The sequence below is a fragment of the Pan paniscus genome, chromosome 11, assembly GCF_029289425.2.
Source record: "Pan paniscus chromosome 11, NHGRI_mPanPan1-v2.0_pri, whole genome shotgun sequence".
In the NCBI taxonomy this organism is placed as follows: Eukaryota; Metazoa; Chordata; class Mammalia; order Primates; family Hominidae; genus Pan; species Pan paniscus.
In genome coordinates, this window is record NC_073260.2 from 48944334 (window position 1) to 48961129 (window position 16796).

The following is a 16796-nucleotide window of genomic DNA, read 5'->3' on the forward strand; positions in this document are numbered from 1 at the left end:
ATTCAGAAATTTCTTTTGCCAGATAGTTAGGCTCCTGGCTCTGCTGCATGGCCTTAGCAAATTTCAGTAATTTTTCTGAGCGTTTGTTTCTCTACCCATAAAATGGAGAAAACAATGAGTATTCACATTGCATGGTTGTTGTGAGGATTAAAGAGTGACATCAAACATGCAATAACAGGTGTCTGGCACATTAGTAAAATACATAAAAGCTGCTGTTGCTATTGTATTATTAGCTTCCTCGGTTTAGGCTTACAGACCTTGTGTTGGAGGATCGGTGATGGCTTGTGGACATTTTGCCCCACCAGCTAAACAGTGCGAAGCTGTGGCCTTCAGGGAGATAGATAGCTGGAAAAGAACACAGTAACAGATCTTTGTGCTTAGGTCCTGGGAAGAGTAACTGAGAGCTAGTTCAGAGAAGGGAGTAGGAGGAGGTCTCCAAGGTGGGACGTACCTGCTTCTAGAGAGGGCTGCATGAATTGTCTATGAAGTTATCCAAGCAGTGTGGACAGTTGGAACTCATCTGAGACATTGCATTGCCAACTCTTTCTACAACATCAACAAATAGTTTGGGCCAAGAGCAGTGGGTCACACCTGTAATCCCAGTGTTTTGGGAGGCTGAGGTGGGAGGATCACTTGAGCCCCAGAGTTTGAGGCTGCAGTGAGCCATTATTGTGCCACTGCACTCCAGCCTGGGAGGCAGAGCAAGACCCGGTCTCTCTAAAAAAGTAAGTAAATAAATAAGTAATATAAAAAATAAGCAAATAGTTTGCAGCTCCCAGCACTAAGGACTTGGAAGTCATGCCATGTCTGGAAGACTCAGGGGGCCTGGCATGGCATGGTGGCCAGAAGGGTCTCTGAGAGAACTCAGAAAAGGAACGACTTAGGGGAATGAATTCAAAGATCGAGATGGAGTCATATTTTTCAGAAAATAATGTAACCAAAATCAACTCAAGGGGTAGAGAATTTTAATAGAAATTATAAAAGTAGTCCAGGAGCTCTGCAAATGCACCAGGTGCAGCTGAACAGGTGAGTGTTATGACCTTTTTAAGAAAGAGTGGCGTCCAATGTCATGAAGCTGTTCTATAGTATGGCAGAAAAAAAAATGAATTGACTCAGCTAAGTTTGCCCCAAAATGATAATAAATCTATACTATGTAAAAAAAAGTGATGTATCTTTTAATGATACAACAAATACAAAGACAGAAAAATAAGGGTCTTATTTCTGAAAGGTACATTCAAAACTGGCAATTCTCAAACTGTTACATTTAATGTAATCCTAAACAAAATTCCAAGAATATTTTTACAGAACTTGACAAGTTTGTTTTAAAGTTTCATGTTAAGGAGAAAATATAGAAGATTAGCTAAATAAATGATGGGAAGAGAAGAATGAGGGGTACCAGCCCCAGAAAATATCACAACATATCATGAAACACATAAATAAATAGGAATAAAAATATATGGATGATAAGAGTAAATGAATAATTTGGAGAACTGAATAGAGAATTCAGACAGAAACACACATACATGGTCATATTGCAAACATGAATGTCGTGGTGTTCAGAGTGAGTGCTGATTATGGAAGTATGGTAAGATGCACCTGTCACCTGATGTCAGCCATCCTTTGGGGGAGGGTATGAGATTGGGGGACAGTACTGAAAAGTCCCCATGCACTTCTAAGTGTTTGAATCTTTCATACCAATAAATATTATTTAATGAATTACACAATTTTAAATATTCTTTTAAAGCTTTCTGAGATTTTGTGTATTTTCTGTTTCATTCACTTGTTTTGCCATTAAGTTCATTTTGTAAAATAGAACAAAGAACTTTAAGAGCAGAGACTTTCCCTATGTTGAAACTGCCTAGGTTTAAATCCTGGCTGTAGGATTTTCTAGTTGTGAAATCCTGGGTAAGTTGTTTAATCTCTTTCTGACTCAGGTCCCTCACCTGTAAAATGGGGCTATAATGCTTTACGTGGCTGTTAGAGAGGTAAAGGAGATAAGATAAGCTATGTGCTTAAAATGGCTTGTTCATGAAGCTCCTTGGGATGTTAGCATGATGCAGAAAGAAGACAGGCACAGCTGGAAGGTATGGAGTTTGTGAGGGTAGTGCCAAGAGAAATATTTCAAATTTTAGAATGATTCTTAAAGGCAATGGGAAGCACTGAGATATTTCTATGCAATAAAACTATGCTATCAGCTTTGTTCTTTATAAAGAGTCCCTTCACAGATGAAGTTACTACATTATAACTTATTTTATATCTTAATTCTGAACTATATAATTAAATTTACTGCATCCTACACACCAAAAACCTTAGTTTATAGTCACTAGGAGCACTGACATGTGAAATAGTACATGTTTTTGAAAACTTATGAAGTATAACTGTGATCATGACCTCTCCCAGGAATCTGAAGGTCTTGCGGCCCACCTGATTGTTTGTGATCAGGAACAGGATATTTATGCTACTGGTGAGCTGTGGGAATATCAGCTCCTCGGGCAGCTCAAGAAAAGTCTCCAGAACTCAAGTTTATGACTTTGTGATGCTTTAGTCTTGAAACAGAGTATACATTTTGTACTTTGTTATTCTAATTTTTAATTTTGTTCTTTTTATTTTTCTAATTAATTATTTCAAGCAGCATCTATTTAAAATATATCAAATACACATAAGTGAATATTTACATAGATATGTTAGGACAGACCTAGTTCTCTGAATAGATACTATAATAAGTTGCTATGAAATAATTTTATATTATCAGAAAGTTTAGAGAGAATTTTAATGTGCATTCAAGGTTTTGATAGTATATAATTGAATACTATAGATATTGTTGGTCTCTGAATGCAGCATAAAAGCTTTAAAAAGACAACATTACTAATATGTTTCTTTTTCACTTATCCTGAATAAACATATGTAAGTCTTACATCATGGAGGGTATTGAATGAGGCTGTGTTTGTTTCCAGTGACTCTTGTTCCCTCTGCCTTTGACATTTTAATCTTTCCAAACATTTGTGGGATTGGCAGAGAAAAACAATTCCCTCTTATAGTCCTAGGAAGAGGGGAAAAAAATCTCCTGAATAAAAATCTTGATGTAATGGGTATTTGTCTACAGAATGTAAACAGAGAAATATTAATGTAACTATTGAACTAAGGGAACAGATAGGGTGAGGTAGGCTGAGTACTTTGTTCATAGTTTTGATGTTAAGATAAAGATAGATGCATGTAACAGAGCATTCGATTAAAGGTTCAAAAATACATTTTCCAGTTGTTTTTAAGAAGAACAAGGGGATTATAAGGCATATCATTTCTACATTTATGTTAGATGACACAAATATTTTGTCTTACATTAGAATTAAAATGTTCATTAAGATTCAGAGCTCTGTTTTTCTGAGATAAATTATGGTCTTAAGCGTGAAATCTCTCCAGTCAGAGTCCTGGAAGAAGAAATTGCTTCTGCCTAGGCAAAGATGCAAATGCAACCTTCGTTTAAGTTTTGTGAAATTGAATGAAATAGAATGACATGCAAGATAGTTCACTAAATTCAATCATTGAGGCTTTTCATTTCTGTGAAGTACTGGTCTTTGACTGCCAACATTGTTAGTCATTGGAAGATCAAGTAATTTTTAAAATTTTTATTAGAATTTTGAATATTTTTAGCCTTGTTAATGCACCTTAAGTACAGACATTTAAAAATTTGTAAAGGCATATTTGCTAGTTTACATTTAATATATAAAATTTCAAAGGAAAAATCAGAGCCTAACCAAATCCCAGTGGCACCCACGGTTCACTTGCCGGCCTCTATTCACTAACCCTCCAGAGAAGAGCCACTGGGAACATCATGAAGAAGTTTTACCTGTTTTCAGTCTTCATATCTGCTTTAGCCAATGAGAGGTACATAGGATAAGATGGAAGAAGAGGACCATGGCTATTGATTTAGACCTCAGGTCCAGTGTCAGACAAGAATGATAGCATCTGTGTCATCTTCTCCTCACATGCCTGGAGGATCCTCATGACGGCTGAGTGTCCAGGCATTTGGTGAGAAGGTGTCCAGTAGCCCTTTCCTGTCAGTGGTTACGTTAGCCAAGGACGTTCATGTGCTCCCTGCTTGGTCCTGACAGTATCTGAGAGCGGAGGCGCAGGAGGAGGAGCTGGACATTCGTCCAGTTGCCCCTCAGTCCACTCTCCACCACACTTCTCCATCCCGCTCCCCGTCACAGGAGCTGATTTTACGAATGGACCTCATCAGCAGGCTCCCAGTCTGGCTCCCATGTATGTTTGCCTAGTGGGAAGGGCTGATGGGAGACTAAGAGGCAGAAGGACAGATAAGTCAGTTATTGATTCCCTGACAACTTTCTCTGCAGAGATGCTGTTAAAGAAAAAATTCTTCAAGCACTTGTTAAGATGGTAAAGAAGATTTTATTCAGTACTATATCAATAGGTATCCAGGCTACGCCAGTAGCAGAGAGAAATTGGGCTCAATGCCAAAGGCAGCAAAGACTGCTAGATATTTATAGCTAAGGAACAGAATAAAGTTTGCAGATTCTTGTTAAACTCGTCTATCAGGATTTTCAAAGCAGGCCAGGGTGATCAGATATCACCTGCAGGATGGTGGGGGATGAGGAATTCAATGGATTTGGGCTGGAAGGAGGTGATCAGATATCAAGGGTGGTGGGAGGATTCTCTAAATTGACTTAGGAGGATTCTTGTTAACACTGGACTCTGCAAGGACAGGCATGCAAGCCCAAGGTCAAGGCCTAGTTGGGAAGAGGGCCTGGGGAGCCTGTCCAAAGCTTGGTTAAGGAGGGTCTCTGTTCAGGACACCAAGGGCCTTATCTTCAAGCTACTGTCTAACCCCCCCAGGCCTGGGATTCAAGGTGGGTAGTGTCAGAATGGAATTGTCAGGCCTGGGATTACAGGTGTGAATAACAGTTGGTATCTGCAGAGGACTGGAGAATTGCGCAGCAAGTGGAAAAGCCACACATTTGATGTCAGAAGTGTTCTGTGGATAGAAATGGATGATAGTAGTAGAGTAGTAAGCAAGTAAGCACTTAGTAATTTTCACTTATGCCCAGCTAATTCACCGAATTCTTACCTGGAGTGTCTTGGCTTATCTAGGATACTCTCATATCATCAGAAAAGAGGAATACTTTTACCTCCTGTATTCCAATAGGTATATAATTTTTGTCAGATTCGTTGAAACTGACCAGACAATGTTGCAAACTAATGGATAGAGTGACCTTACACGTCAGTTATTTTTCCATTATTTAGGTATACTATTTACTTTTGATTTTTAATATTTATCATTGTCATATTTAAGAAGTTTTTTTCTATTGTCAGTGCTAACATATTCTTTAGAATTTTTACATCTATGCTCATTTTTTTCCCTTGTACTACCTTTATATTTTGGGCTTAGAATTATACTAACCTTGTCAAATAAATCTTAGGCCTTCTTTCCTTTCCCCTGTCTTGTCTGTGGAAATATCCACAAAGATGAGAGGGGATCTATAGGCCTTATTTGTTTGTAAAGAGTTGTCCTCATTTTTTTTTCTTCCATGAAAATTGGTCTTCCTCTTGGGTCAATTTAAGTATTTTATATTTTGCTAGAAAATTGATTGCAGAATGTTGCCTGCAGAATAATTCATTTATAACTCTACTGACCACCTTGCCCGTCTCCCCCCTTATTTAAGGTAAAGGCTCTTATATCGTTCCTAATTTTGCACAGTTTTTGCTAATGTTCTTTTTTTCCTAGTTGGGCTCATGTAGGGTTAGCCTCTCCTATTTGACTTTATAATTTTTTTTCATTTTATAGATGAGATTATCCTATTTTACAACATCGATGTAACATATGTTTGGTCTTAATTTATCACCTGATTCTAAGCTTTCTTTTATTTCTGTCTCTTGCTGTTGACCTATCTTTACTATTTTAGGGTTGTTTTGTGTATGAATATGTGTACATGTATGTCTGCCTCTTGGTAATTTGGAAGTCATATATTTTGTTTTTGGTTTTTGTAGTCATTCTTTTTATAATCCTTTATATTATACTTAACCCTCTGTTTCTGAATTTAGCACTCTTACAGAGCATCTGTTGACTCTGTTATGACTAAGAGAAAATTACTGCTCTTGCACTTCCTCTCTCTTCCCCCTCCACCTCCAGTCTTTTCTTGGTTTCCTTCTTATTTTAGTTCTTCTGGTGGTTCCCTTTACAGCTCCAAGTAGTCCTCACAAGGCTCGGTTCTTGGTTTTCCCGCTCGCCCCGTGACAGATGAGGAAATTACAGCCCTCACATGGCTTCTTCCTCCCTTGACTCTGGTTTGTTTGATAATGAGTTGTACCTTCTTGAGGTTCATAAAATGTACCTCTTGGAACCAAACTGCCTTTGGAAATTTTGTTTGGATTTTGTGTTTCAATGTTTTTCTGTTTGCTACCACTCCTTTTACTGGCACTTCTTCTGTTACTGAATATCCAGATTCAAGCTTTTCTTTTTACAAACAACACGCAATGGTAATTGCTATGGTCTGAATATTTATGTGTTTTCCGAAATTCATATGTTGAAACCTCACCTCTAAGGTAATGGTACTGGGAGATGGGACCTTTGGGAGGTGATTAGGTCATGAGGGCCAAGTCCTCATGAATGGAATTAGTGCCTTTATAAAAGAGGCCTGAGGGAGCCTGTTTAACCCTTCCACCGTGTGAGGACACATACAAGGCACCCTCATGACAACAAATATGCCAGTGCCTTGATCTTGGACTTCCCCGCCTCCAGAATTGTGAGAAATGAATTTCTGTTGTTTAAAAGCCACCCAGCCTGTGGTATTTTGTGATCACAGCCTGAACAGACTAAGACAGTCATAATTCCTAAGACAGAAATTACCTCCTGTGTGAGCTGACCCACATTGTGACTTGTCCTTAAATGACAAATTGCCTGCATGTGGCACCCCGGATCTCAGCTTCCCCCCTGCAGCATGCAGAAAAAGCTGCTGCATTATTTTCTGGGAGAGACTGTTGTTTGGTCCCTGCTCTTACCAGTTATTTTGTTTTGTCCTACCAAGAGGTCTGAATTGTTGTATTTTAAAAATTACATTTGAAAACTTAACTAGTCCTTGTGCTTTTGTAGATCATTTTGTGCTGGTTTGGGAGGGTTATGGTTTGCTGTTTAGATTTGCAGACTCTATTCTTCCTCAGATCTAGGAGAAACTTTTCCATTGTACCTTTGAACATATCCGTGTTCCCTACACAGGGTCCCCATGCATGGACAACAATGACCTTTGTATTAGATGTGCCAGCTCTCCATTCATGTTAGCTTCTCTCCAATTGCATGTGTCAACTTGGCATTTTCCTTCTGTATTCATGGGGAAAGCCTCGTACCTTTCCTCTTCATAAACGACTTGGCTTTGCAGCAAGCCTATTATACTCCTTACTATTTCATTAATCAAGCATACTTTGGGGATGTTTTGATTCAAAATTTTTATCTCAGCTGCCTCTTTCCTTCTGGAATAGATCTTTACATATACAATTTTATATTACATTTTCTTTGCATCACTTTTTTTTCTTCTTTTAATCATTTATGTTGCACTATAACTGTGTAAATACCATTATTTCTTCCATATTGCCCATGCTTAATGTGGGTAGTTCTGTCTCGGTAAATTTTTCCATCCAGATTCAGTGTAGATGGGTTTTCCCACGTGCCTTCTCTACCCTCTCTGAGACCTAGCTGTCTTCCTCTTTGAATTTTAGGGTTTCTCTGAGATTTCCCTGGCCTTTCTGGGTTTTCTGAGGTCTCTGCATCAGAAAAGTGCCAGTGTGGATGGCCGGGCTGGGCTGGCTTTGGGTTTTCTGCATCAGGAGGATGCAGGGATGGATGGCTGGAGGGTGCAGGGGAGGATGGCTGGGCTGTGCTAGCTTTCCTGAGGCTTCCTTCACTGTCTCTCATCCAGCTTCCTGTAGCCTGCTGGGGTCAGAAACACCATCAGCACCTCTCTTCTAGTACAGGATACCTTCAGCTTCTGATGGTTCTTTCTACCCAACCCCAGTTGTCTTAAGGGAGAGCGAGGTTGCTGGTAGTGTTTCCCTACCTAGCTTCTCTCACCTCTCTCCAGCATGACCTTAGATCTACTTGGAGCAGAAGACTGGAAAGGCTTATGGAAGTAGACTGGGGCCCCAGTGATAGGCCCACAGAGCCTGCAGGGGTTTTACTTGCTTCTTTCCTGGTCCTATTCTCCCATTTCCTGCTGACAGAGAATTTTCCTGTTCATTTTCTCTCTGACTAATTGCTATTTAATTTTAGGAGATAATTATCTCTGCTTTTGTGGCCTTTCTGCTTGTACTCCTCTGCTCTGATGGGAAATGACGAGGGTTGGGGAAGTTTGCCCAGTGTGGACATTTTCTAGTGAGTTCTCAGTCCTGCCTGAGCCACACCTACATGTCATTTCTCCAAGGTGGGGGTTATTTATGATTTTCCACCCCCCAGAATTTTGCTTCTAACCTCTCCTTTGTAGTGGTCCCTTCAAATGCAGAGTTGAGACTGTGGTAAGACGTTAAACCAACCTGAGGGAAAGCCTCAAAATTTCTGCCTTTCTATGTGGTGGGGTAGATGCCCTTTCTTTTGTTGAGTTGCTATTGTTGGGACTGGCTTCTGATTTTTCTTATTTGCCATTCTTTGTTTTAGGTTTTGTGAGAGGTAGATTTAGATTTCTCACTTCATTCCACCATCTTAAACTTGAAGCCCCTAAATCTGGCTTTTGGAGAGTCACAAGAGAACATTCTCCCCCATGACGTTAGGCATCTTGAGATTGCAACTCTCCCTGTGTCTCCATTATGGGACTTTATACTGAGGGGATTCAGCAGAAAATGCAACCCAACAGGCATCTCTCAAAGCAAGTGCAATTTTAAAGACACCATTGAACAGATTTATTACTCACACATTGTTATGTTATGTGCTGTTGTTAAATTGTCAAAAAATCAAAATTCTTAAATTATGTATTTTTAAAGGAATTGAATAAAGTTGAATAACTCTTTAAAAGAATAGACAAGATGGTGCAGATTCCAGAAACAATGCTGCAGAAGACCAAGGGGTCACCAACCCAAATGCCTGGAAGGGTAAGTAGACCAATTGACACTTGTAAGTGACCAGGTACAAGGCAAAAAGTAGGGGTAGCGAAGTGCAATGAATTGCAGTACGCATGCTGCTCCTAAAAGCATTCATACTAAACAAGCTCATTTCTAATCACCAGTGTGGATTAAGGTTTGATGAGCCAACTTCATGCCCTGGATAAGGCTCCCACAATCATGTGGTTGATAGTTTTGACAATATATCTCTCAAAATTTCTTGTATAACTAGCTAGATGATAAGATCATGTATTTTACACATGCATTTTAACCACAAATATGTTGAAAAAAAATCACTTTTTATCCATAAATCATTTTCTTAGGCTTTGTATTTATTAATTGATTTAATATCCACAACTAATTTTTCAGCTGCCCCTGGAAAGAGGTGTTGTTTCCCCTTTGTTTTGAAAATGCTATTGCGGATAAGTGGAGGTTTTGGAAATGACACACTGAGAAGCTTCTGACTCTAGCCTCTCCCTGGTGGTGAAGGCTTCACTTGTCATGTCACCAAGGAGGCTGGTAATATGGTCAAAGTAGTTCCTTGTCCACAGAGATTCCCATATAGACATTCACTAAAGGGATTGTTAACAGATGTGCAAATAAAATTTAAAATATGAAAGGAAAAAAATAGGCCTAGAGGGAGGAGAGAAGAGAGAATTTTCTTTAGGGAAGAATTTCTTTAAAGAAATTCATTAAAGAATTTTCTTTAAACCTGGAAACCCCTTTGGTTCACCAGGTTGGTTTTGTCTTCTGCAAACAAAATACAACGAAATGGCTATTATCCTTTATTAGGTGTGAATAGTGGGCCTGTTTGTCAACATCGTGTTAGTCTGTTCTCACATTGCTATGAAGAAGTACCTCATTAGCAAAGCTGGTGGCACATACCTGTAGTACCAGCTACTTGAGAGGCTGATGTGGGAGGATTGTTTGAGCCTGGGAGGCAGAAGTTGCAGTGAGCTGAGATCATGCCACTACACTCCAGCCTAGGCGACAGAGCCAGACTCTGTCTCCAACAACAACAACAACAACAAGAACAACAACAAAAACAAAACAAAACGAAACAAAAAACCACTACCTGAGACTAAGCAATCTATAAAGAAAAGAAGCTTAATTGACTCACAGTTGTACAGGCTGTGCAGGAAGCATGGCTGGAGAGGCCTCAGGAAACTTACAATCATGGAGAAAGGTGAAGGGAAAGCACGCACATCTTACATGGCCAGAGAAGGAAGTATAGAACAAAGGGAGAGGTGCTACACACTTTTATAAATAACCAGATCTCATGAGAACTCACTCATTATTATGAGAACAGCAGGGGGAAATCCACCCCCATGATCCAATCATCTGCCACAAGGCCTCTCTTCTAACACTGGAGATTACAATTTGAGATTTGTGTGGGGACACAGACCCAAACCATATCACACATTAATCATTTTATTTAATGCTTATCTTCGGCCAGAAGGTGAGGAGTTGGGATCCTCATTGCACACAGGGCAACTGAGGCTGAAGCATAGTAAGTTCATTCCTTCACTCTGTGCCAGTCACTGGCCACTATGTACTGGGGTGCCTCTAATACCTAGCTGGGTCTGACACTGATTTGATCCTTTAATTAAAATTTTTGGTTGATGAAGAATATAGCTAATAAGCAGCAGAGGCACTATTCAAACATAGGACAGTCTGACTCCTAAAACAGTGATCAGCCGAGTGTGGTGGTTCATGTCTGTAGTCCCAGCATTTTGGAAAGCTAAGGCAGGAGGATTGCTTGAGCCCAGGAGTTCAAGATCAGCCTGGGCAGCACAGTGAGACCCCCCATCTCTACAAAAACTACAAAAAATTAGCCAGGCATAGTGGTACATGCCTGTAGTCCCAGCTACTTGAGAGGCTGAGGTGGGAGGATCCCTTGAGCCCAGGAGATTGAGGCGGCAGTGAGCCAAGGTCACGCCACTATACTCCAGCTTGGGGCACAGAGTGAGATCCTGTCTCAAAACAAAAACAAAAACAAAACTGTGATCTTATGATAGTGCCTGGATGTTTCTCCCAAATTATTTACAGATTGTCTCCATGAATTTTTCTTCGGGCTCCAATGTTGGATAACTACAGGTCATCATAATCATACAGATTATGTATGCAATCATACAGTTTTTGAGTTGACTTCAGCTGGGATACTCTGCCTTGGAATCTCTCATGCAGTTGCAGTATTTAGAAGAAATATATTTGAATACAGGAAGACACAACTAAAGAAGTTGAAAGGGTTTGCTCTAGTTCTTTGATATGTTGAAATAGCATAACTTATGGTATGCAATATAAAATATCTCTCCTTTTAAAATTTATTTTCTGGAACAAGTTTTTTTCCGGCCTTTGATGAAAACTTGAGCAGGCCCACAAATTTGTTCTTTCTTGGGTAACATGAAATCCTCTGATCAATAATTAACGTTGTCAGTAACATGTAACTAAAGCATTGAATGTCTGCTGCTGATAGGGCAATCCAGTCTTTCTGGGAATGAGGTCAGGTTCATTCTCTCTGTGATAATTTAGAGCTTCTACCTCTCTTTGGAGATGGGAAAGAGCATGAGACATTTTCACCTAATTGGTCTTATTATTATCTGGGCTCAGGCCCTGTGTCTGGCAGATGTTTTAAGTTAACTTCATCTCTAATGATTGTTTTTAATGGTTCTTCAAAGTGACTTGTTTGATGTGTAACAAAACATCTCAGAATATAACTGCTTAAAATAACCATAATTTTATGATATCTCATAGTTTGTGGGCCAGAAATTTGGGCAGTACATGCTGTGATGACCCCTCAGCTCATGTGGCATGGATTGGGGTCAATCTGTATTTGCCAGATCACAGGTACTCAATCTCATGTCTCTGTTTGAGAGATGCACACTCCTACCACTCTTCACTTCCTCCTGCCCCACGCTCTAGACATCCTGCAGTATCTCTCTGCTGAAATCTGACTTCCTTTTCCTCTGACCCTCGTGAGCAGGACCTATGATGATCCAAGCTGGTACTCTCTTCCATCTGGACAGTCCAGAGGAAACATTTATGCAACTTTTGCCTGGCAGTTTTCCTGATGCAACTGTTACAGGAAAGGGGTCTCGATCCAGACCCAAAGAGAGGGTTCTTAGATCTTGTGCAAGAAAGAATTCAGGGCAAGTCCATAGTAAAGTGAAAGCAAGTTTACTAGGAAAGTAAAAGAATAAAAGAATGGCTACTCCATAGACAGAGCAGCACTGAGGGCTGCTGGTTGTCCATTTTTAATGGTTATTTGTTGATTATATGCTAAACAACGGGTGGATTATTCATGCCTTCTTTTTTTAGACCATATAGGGTAACTTCCTGGCATTGCCATGGCATTTGTAAACTGTCATGGTGCTGGTGGGAGTGTAGCAGTGAGGACGACCAAAGGTCGCTCTCGTGGCCATCTTGGTTTTGGTGGGTTTTAACTGGCTTCTTTACTCCAACCTGTTTTATCAGCAAAGTCTTTAGGACCTGTGTCTTATGCCGACTTCCTATCTCATCCTGTGACTTAGAATGCCTTAACCATGTGGGAATGCAGCCCAGTAGGTCTCAGCCTAATTTTATCCAGCCCCTACTCAAGATGGAGTCACTCTGGTTCAAATGCCTCTGACACAACCACTTCCCCTTGGCTCATCCATTGGCTATTCTCCAGACCTTCTCTAACTCTTTAGATTTTCCAGGCTGGAGTCAGACACCAACCGCAAAACATTGTTAAGCCAGAAGGCAAAGGCAAGCCCCTACTCCATATCTGAACTGGGAGGAGGGGAAACCCCAGCCCTGCTCTAAAATTCTTCTCCTCTGAATTCTTTCCTTTTGCAGCATGCCCAGCCTCTTGCATAGGAAGAAGTGGTAAGCTAAGGAGAGAAATGCAGGGTTCCTAGTACACCAATTTTGCAACTTTTTCATCTTGGCCCTGCTTTAAAATGATGCATCTACTGTCTTCATGCCTCAGCACAGCAGAGGTAAGAAAATTCCCATTCAGTTTTTATTCGTGTTTTTTAAAAAAATTGTGTGCATGGTTGCTTCAATAAAATTCGAACTAATAAGAAAAAAGCATAGCTTTGTTTTATAGCCATGGCTTGGTTAACACAAGGACATTTGGGCCACATAAATGCATAACACATTTTATAACTTCTTTAGTTCACATTTAACACACACGTTGGGGCTGCACTGTCCATAAATAAACAGCACATTGTAAGTTTGAGATGTAGCCTTTGGAGCAAAACATACCAGGATTGGATTATCATGTCTGACACTACTGGCTTTGTGATCCCTGATCCTACAGTTCCTTTTAACTTTCTCAGCCTCACTTATCTCATATGTAAAATTGAAAAAGTAACATATGCTTCATAAGGATTAAATGAGGGAGATATGAAAAATACTCTTGTACTTGATGCTTTCTTCTAAATGGGGCAATAATGATAATTAGTGATTGCATTTAATTAACTTTTCACACATTATCAGTTAGAAACTGCTTTTAAAATCTTTCTCTGGAAATTATCTTGTTTCAAATGCAGTGTTATGTCATTTTATCATATTTCACATGAAACTTCATTGTTGGCAATTAATTAGGTGTTTTGCGTTGAGTTGCCCAGTCTGTCTATCAAGTTGATTTAATTTATATTTTATCAGTATCATTTTCCTAGTAAAAGCAAGAGGAACTTGTTTTTGAGGGGAATTATGCAGTTTTTAAACATTAAAAGGTCACATTAGCAAAATTAGTTCAACCTCAACCTGTTTAATTTTTCAAACCTCACAGCCAAAAAAAAATCACAATTCTGCAATATCACTGTGACTCATTATCAGTTCACAAAATACAAGGAAGCAATAAAGAGTTGTGCAATTAAAATAGTAGTGATTTTTGTATCCAGTGGCTTTAAGTCCATCCAAGAGAACATGTTGGGTTTGTGAAATATGGTCACTGTAGTGTGGACAAGACTTCCCATATTAGAAAGTGCAATAGTCTGTGTGGGCCTCAATTTCCTTCCCTTCAAGGAGCGGTTGGGATGGCAAAAGATCTTTAAGGCCAAATCATGAGTCCATTTATTAATTTTGGATTCACCTATTTATTTAATCAAAAGAGATTGGCACCAGCAGGTTCTAGTGGAAAAGGCTTGTCTCTGAAGTACACAGACCTGAATTTTAATTCCATCTCTACTATGTATTAGTTATGTAACCATACAGGGCATTTTTTCCCCATTCTGAATCTCAGTTTTCTTTTTGTAAACTGGAGCACTGTTACTCTGAGGTTGCAAAGATATGAGTGGTTGTGAGATATCAGTGGTTCCCATAGGAGGTAATATCTCCTCTTCAGGGAATTTTGGAAATTTTCTGAGCATTTAGAGAATGAGGACTGGGACTTTTAGTCAGTCCACATCTAGAATTCTCCAAAATCGAGATATACCTTTCTGTACCCTAGAAAACCATGCTGTGTTCCAGTTTACTTTGAATGTTTCAGTGAAAATGATGAAGCTGAAAAAATGATGGAGGCCTGTTTTACATGTAAGTATGATGCTTTCACACAATTGTAATATGTGTTGAACGTCACACAAATGGATCTACCATAGAAATTAAGGGAAAATTACATATTGCTTTATTTGGCACTTTACCAAGAATTGTCCATTATTTTGGAAAAGCATGCTGTCATCAAGAATTTTATTCCTGGTATTTGACTTACTGATAAAGCACTCTTTATCAATTTGCACTTGTAACTCTCCTGATTACGGTGATCTACCTATACAGGAAAATATGCAAATTTAGATTTTATTTAAAATGTTAAATATAAGAATAAATTACCAAATAACATTGTTAGATTCTCAGTAGTGGTTTTGTTTCAAAATTTATTTTAAAAAAACAGAATAAAACCATAAATTAGGCAAACATTTTCCAAAAATACTTTGATAAAGAGAGATGTCAAGTATCTATTGAACTTACAAGATATGAAGACATGATTTTGTCAGAGACGTTTGAACCAGAGCAACTCTATCTTGAATAGGAGCTGGGTAAAATAAGGCTGAGACCTATTGGGCTGCATTCCCAGACAGTTAAGGCATTCTAAGTCACAGGATGAGATAGGAGCACAAGATACAGGTCATAAAGGCCTTGCTGATGAAACAGGTTGCAGTAAAGAAGTTGGCTAACCCCCACCAAAACCAAGATGGTGACGAGAGTGAGCTCTGTTTGTCCTCACTGCTACATTCCTACTAGCGCCATGACAGTTTACAAATGCCGTGGCAATGCCGGGAGGTTACCCTATATGGTCTAAAAAGGGGAGGCGTGAATAACCCACCCCCTGTTCAGGATATAATCAAGAAATAACCATAAAAATGGGCAAAGCAGCCTTCAGGGCTGCTGTTTCTATGGAGTAGCCATTCTTTTATTCTTTTACTTTCCTAATAAAGTTGCTTTCACTTTACTGTATGGACTTGCCCTGAATTCTTTCTTGTGTAAGATCCAGAAACCCTCTCTTGGGGTCTGGACCAGAACCCCTTTCCTGTAACAATTTGACAAAAGTAATAATGTAACTAAAATATTGAAGGCATTTTTGGATCAGAAAGAAAGAAGATATTTCATTGCTTCTTAGGTAAAACTAAGGTAAAAAATTAATGTAAAATATGGCAAACTATATAATACTAGAGAAAAGTTATCATATTAGCTGTATGAATGATTATTAATACTAAATGGAAATAAATTCCAAGGAGATAATTGTTTTCTTTTTCAACAAGCAACTTTCATGCTTCAAAAAAATTTTGAGGTGGGGAAAGATTTAAATACAACTTAATAATGTACTGCCATTTAGTAAATTTGCATTGTAAGTGAAGAAAAAGAAACACCTCAGGTGATAATGAAGGTTTACTGCTTGCATATGTCAAATTTGTAAGGGATGAAAAGCCACAGAGGAAATGTTGCTTTCAAAATTACTGACAATGAATATAAACACATTTCCATTGCCTGAAACTCTTAAAATTTATTAAAACAGTGCATTTCTCAGAGTCATCGCCTCTGCTGCAGATGGAACAGCAGCCATGGAGAATAAGGTGAGTGGATTGCAGGAGGACTTTAAAAAACTGCACCAGGTTTTTAAGCACTTGCTTATCTTATGCTCATCAACACAAAGATGTCAAGAATCCTAGTGAAAGGTCACAGGAATCTCCAGCGTTGCTAGTGCACCCAGTAGCATGGAAAATGCACCTCCGAATGACAGATTATTTTATGAACTTGCAGTGACAATGAAGACGTATTTGGATGTCTTATTCTGTATAGCAAAGGAAGTAGCTCTGCTAAGGAGAATGCTTAAAAAACGGATCTTGGCTGGGCACAGTGGCTCATGCCTGTAATCCCAGCACTTTGGGAGGCCGAGATGGGCGGATCACGAGGTCAAGAGATTGAAACCATCCTGGCCAACATGGTGAAACCCCATCTCTACTAAAAATAGAGACGGCAGGCGCCTGTAGTTCCAGCTACTCAGGAGGCTGAGGCAGGAGAATTGCTTGAACCCAGGAGGCAGAGGTTGCAGTGAGTCAAAAAAGCACCACTGCACTCCAGCCTGGTGATGGAGTGAGACTCCATTTCAAAAAAAAAAAAAAATAAGATCTTATTCACTTTTTGTTGCTATTGAATAACTTTTAAATTTGTCTTAAAAATTATATGTTAAAGCTGAATTATTGAGAAAATATAGGACA

The 16796-nt window shown here is 39.2% G+C and overlaps 1 long non-coding RNA gene across 2 annotated transcripts in view; it reads left to right on the forward strand.

The window, feature by feature from the left end:
- The window catches only part of LOC117981740 (uncharacterized), a 121369-nt gene that overhangs the window by 61949 nt on the left and 42624 nt on the right, over positions 1-16796 (forward strand). For both annotated transcript variants that reach the window (XR_010109029.1, XR_008619672.1), the window contains 3 exons: positions 8980-9087; positions 12934-13076; positions 14534-14616. This is a non-coding gene — a long non-coding RNA (uncharacterized LOC117981740). The remainder of the gene's footprint in view (positions 1-8979; positions 9088-12933; positions 13077-14533; positions 14617-16796) is intronic.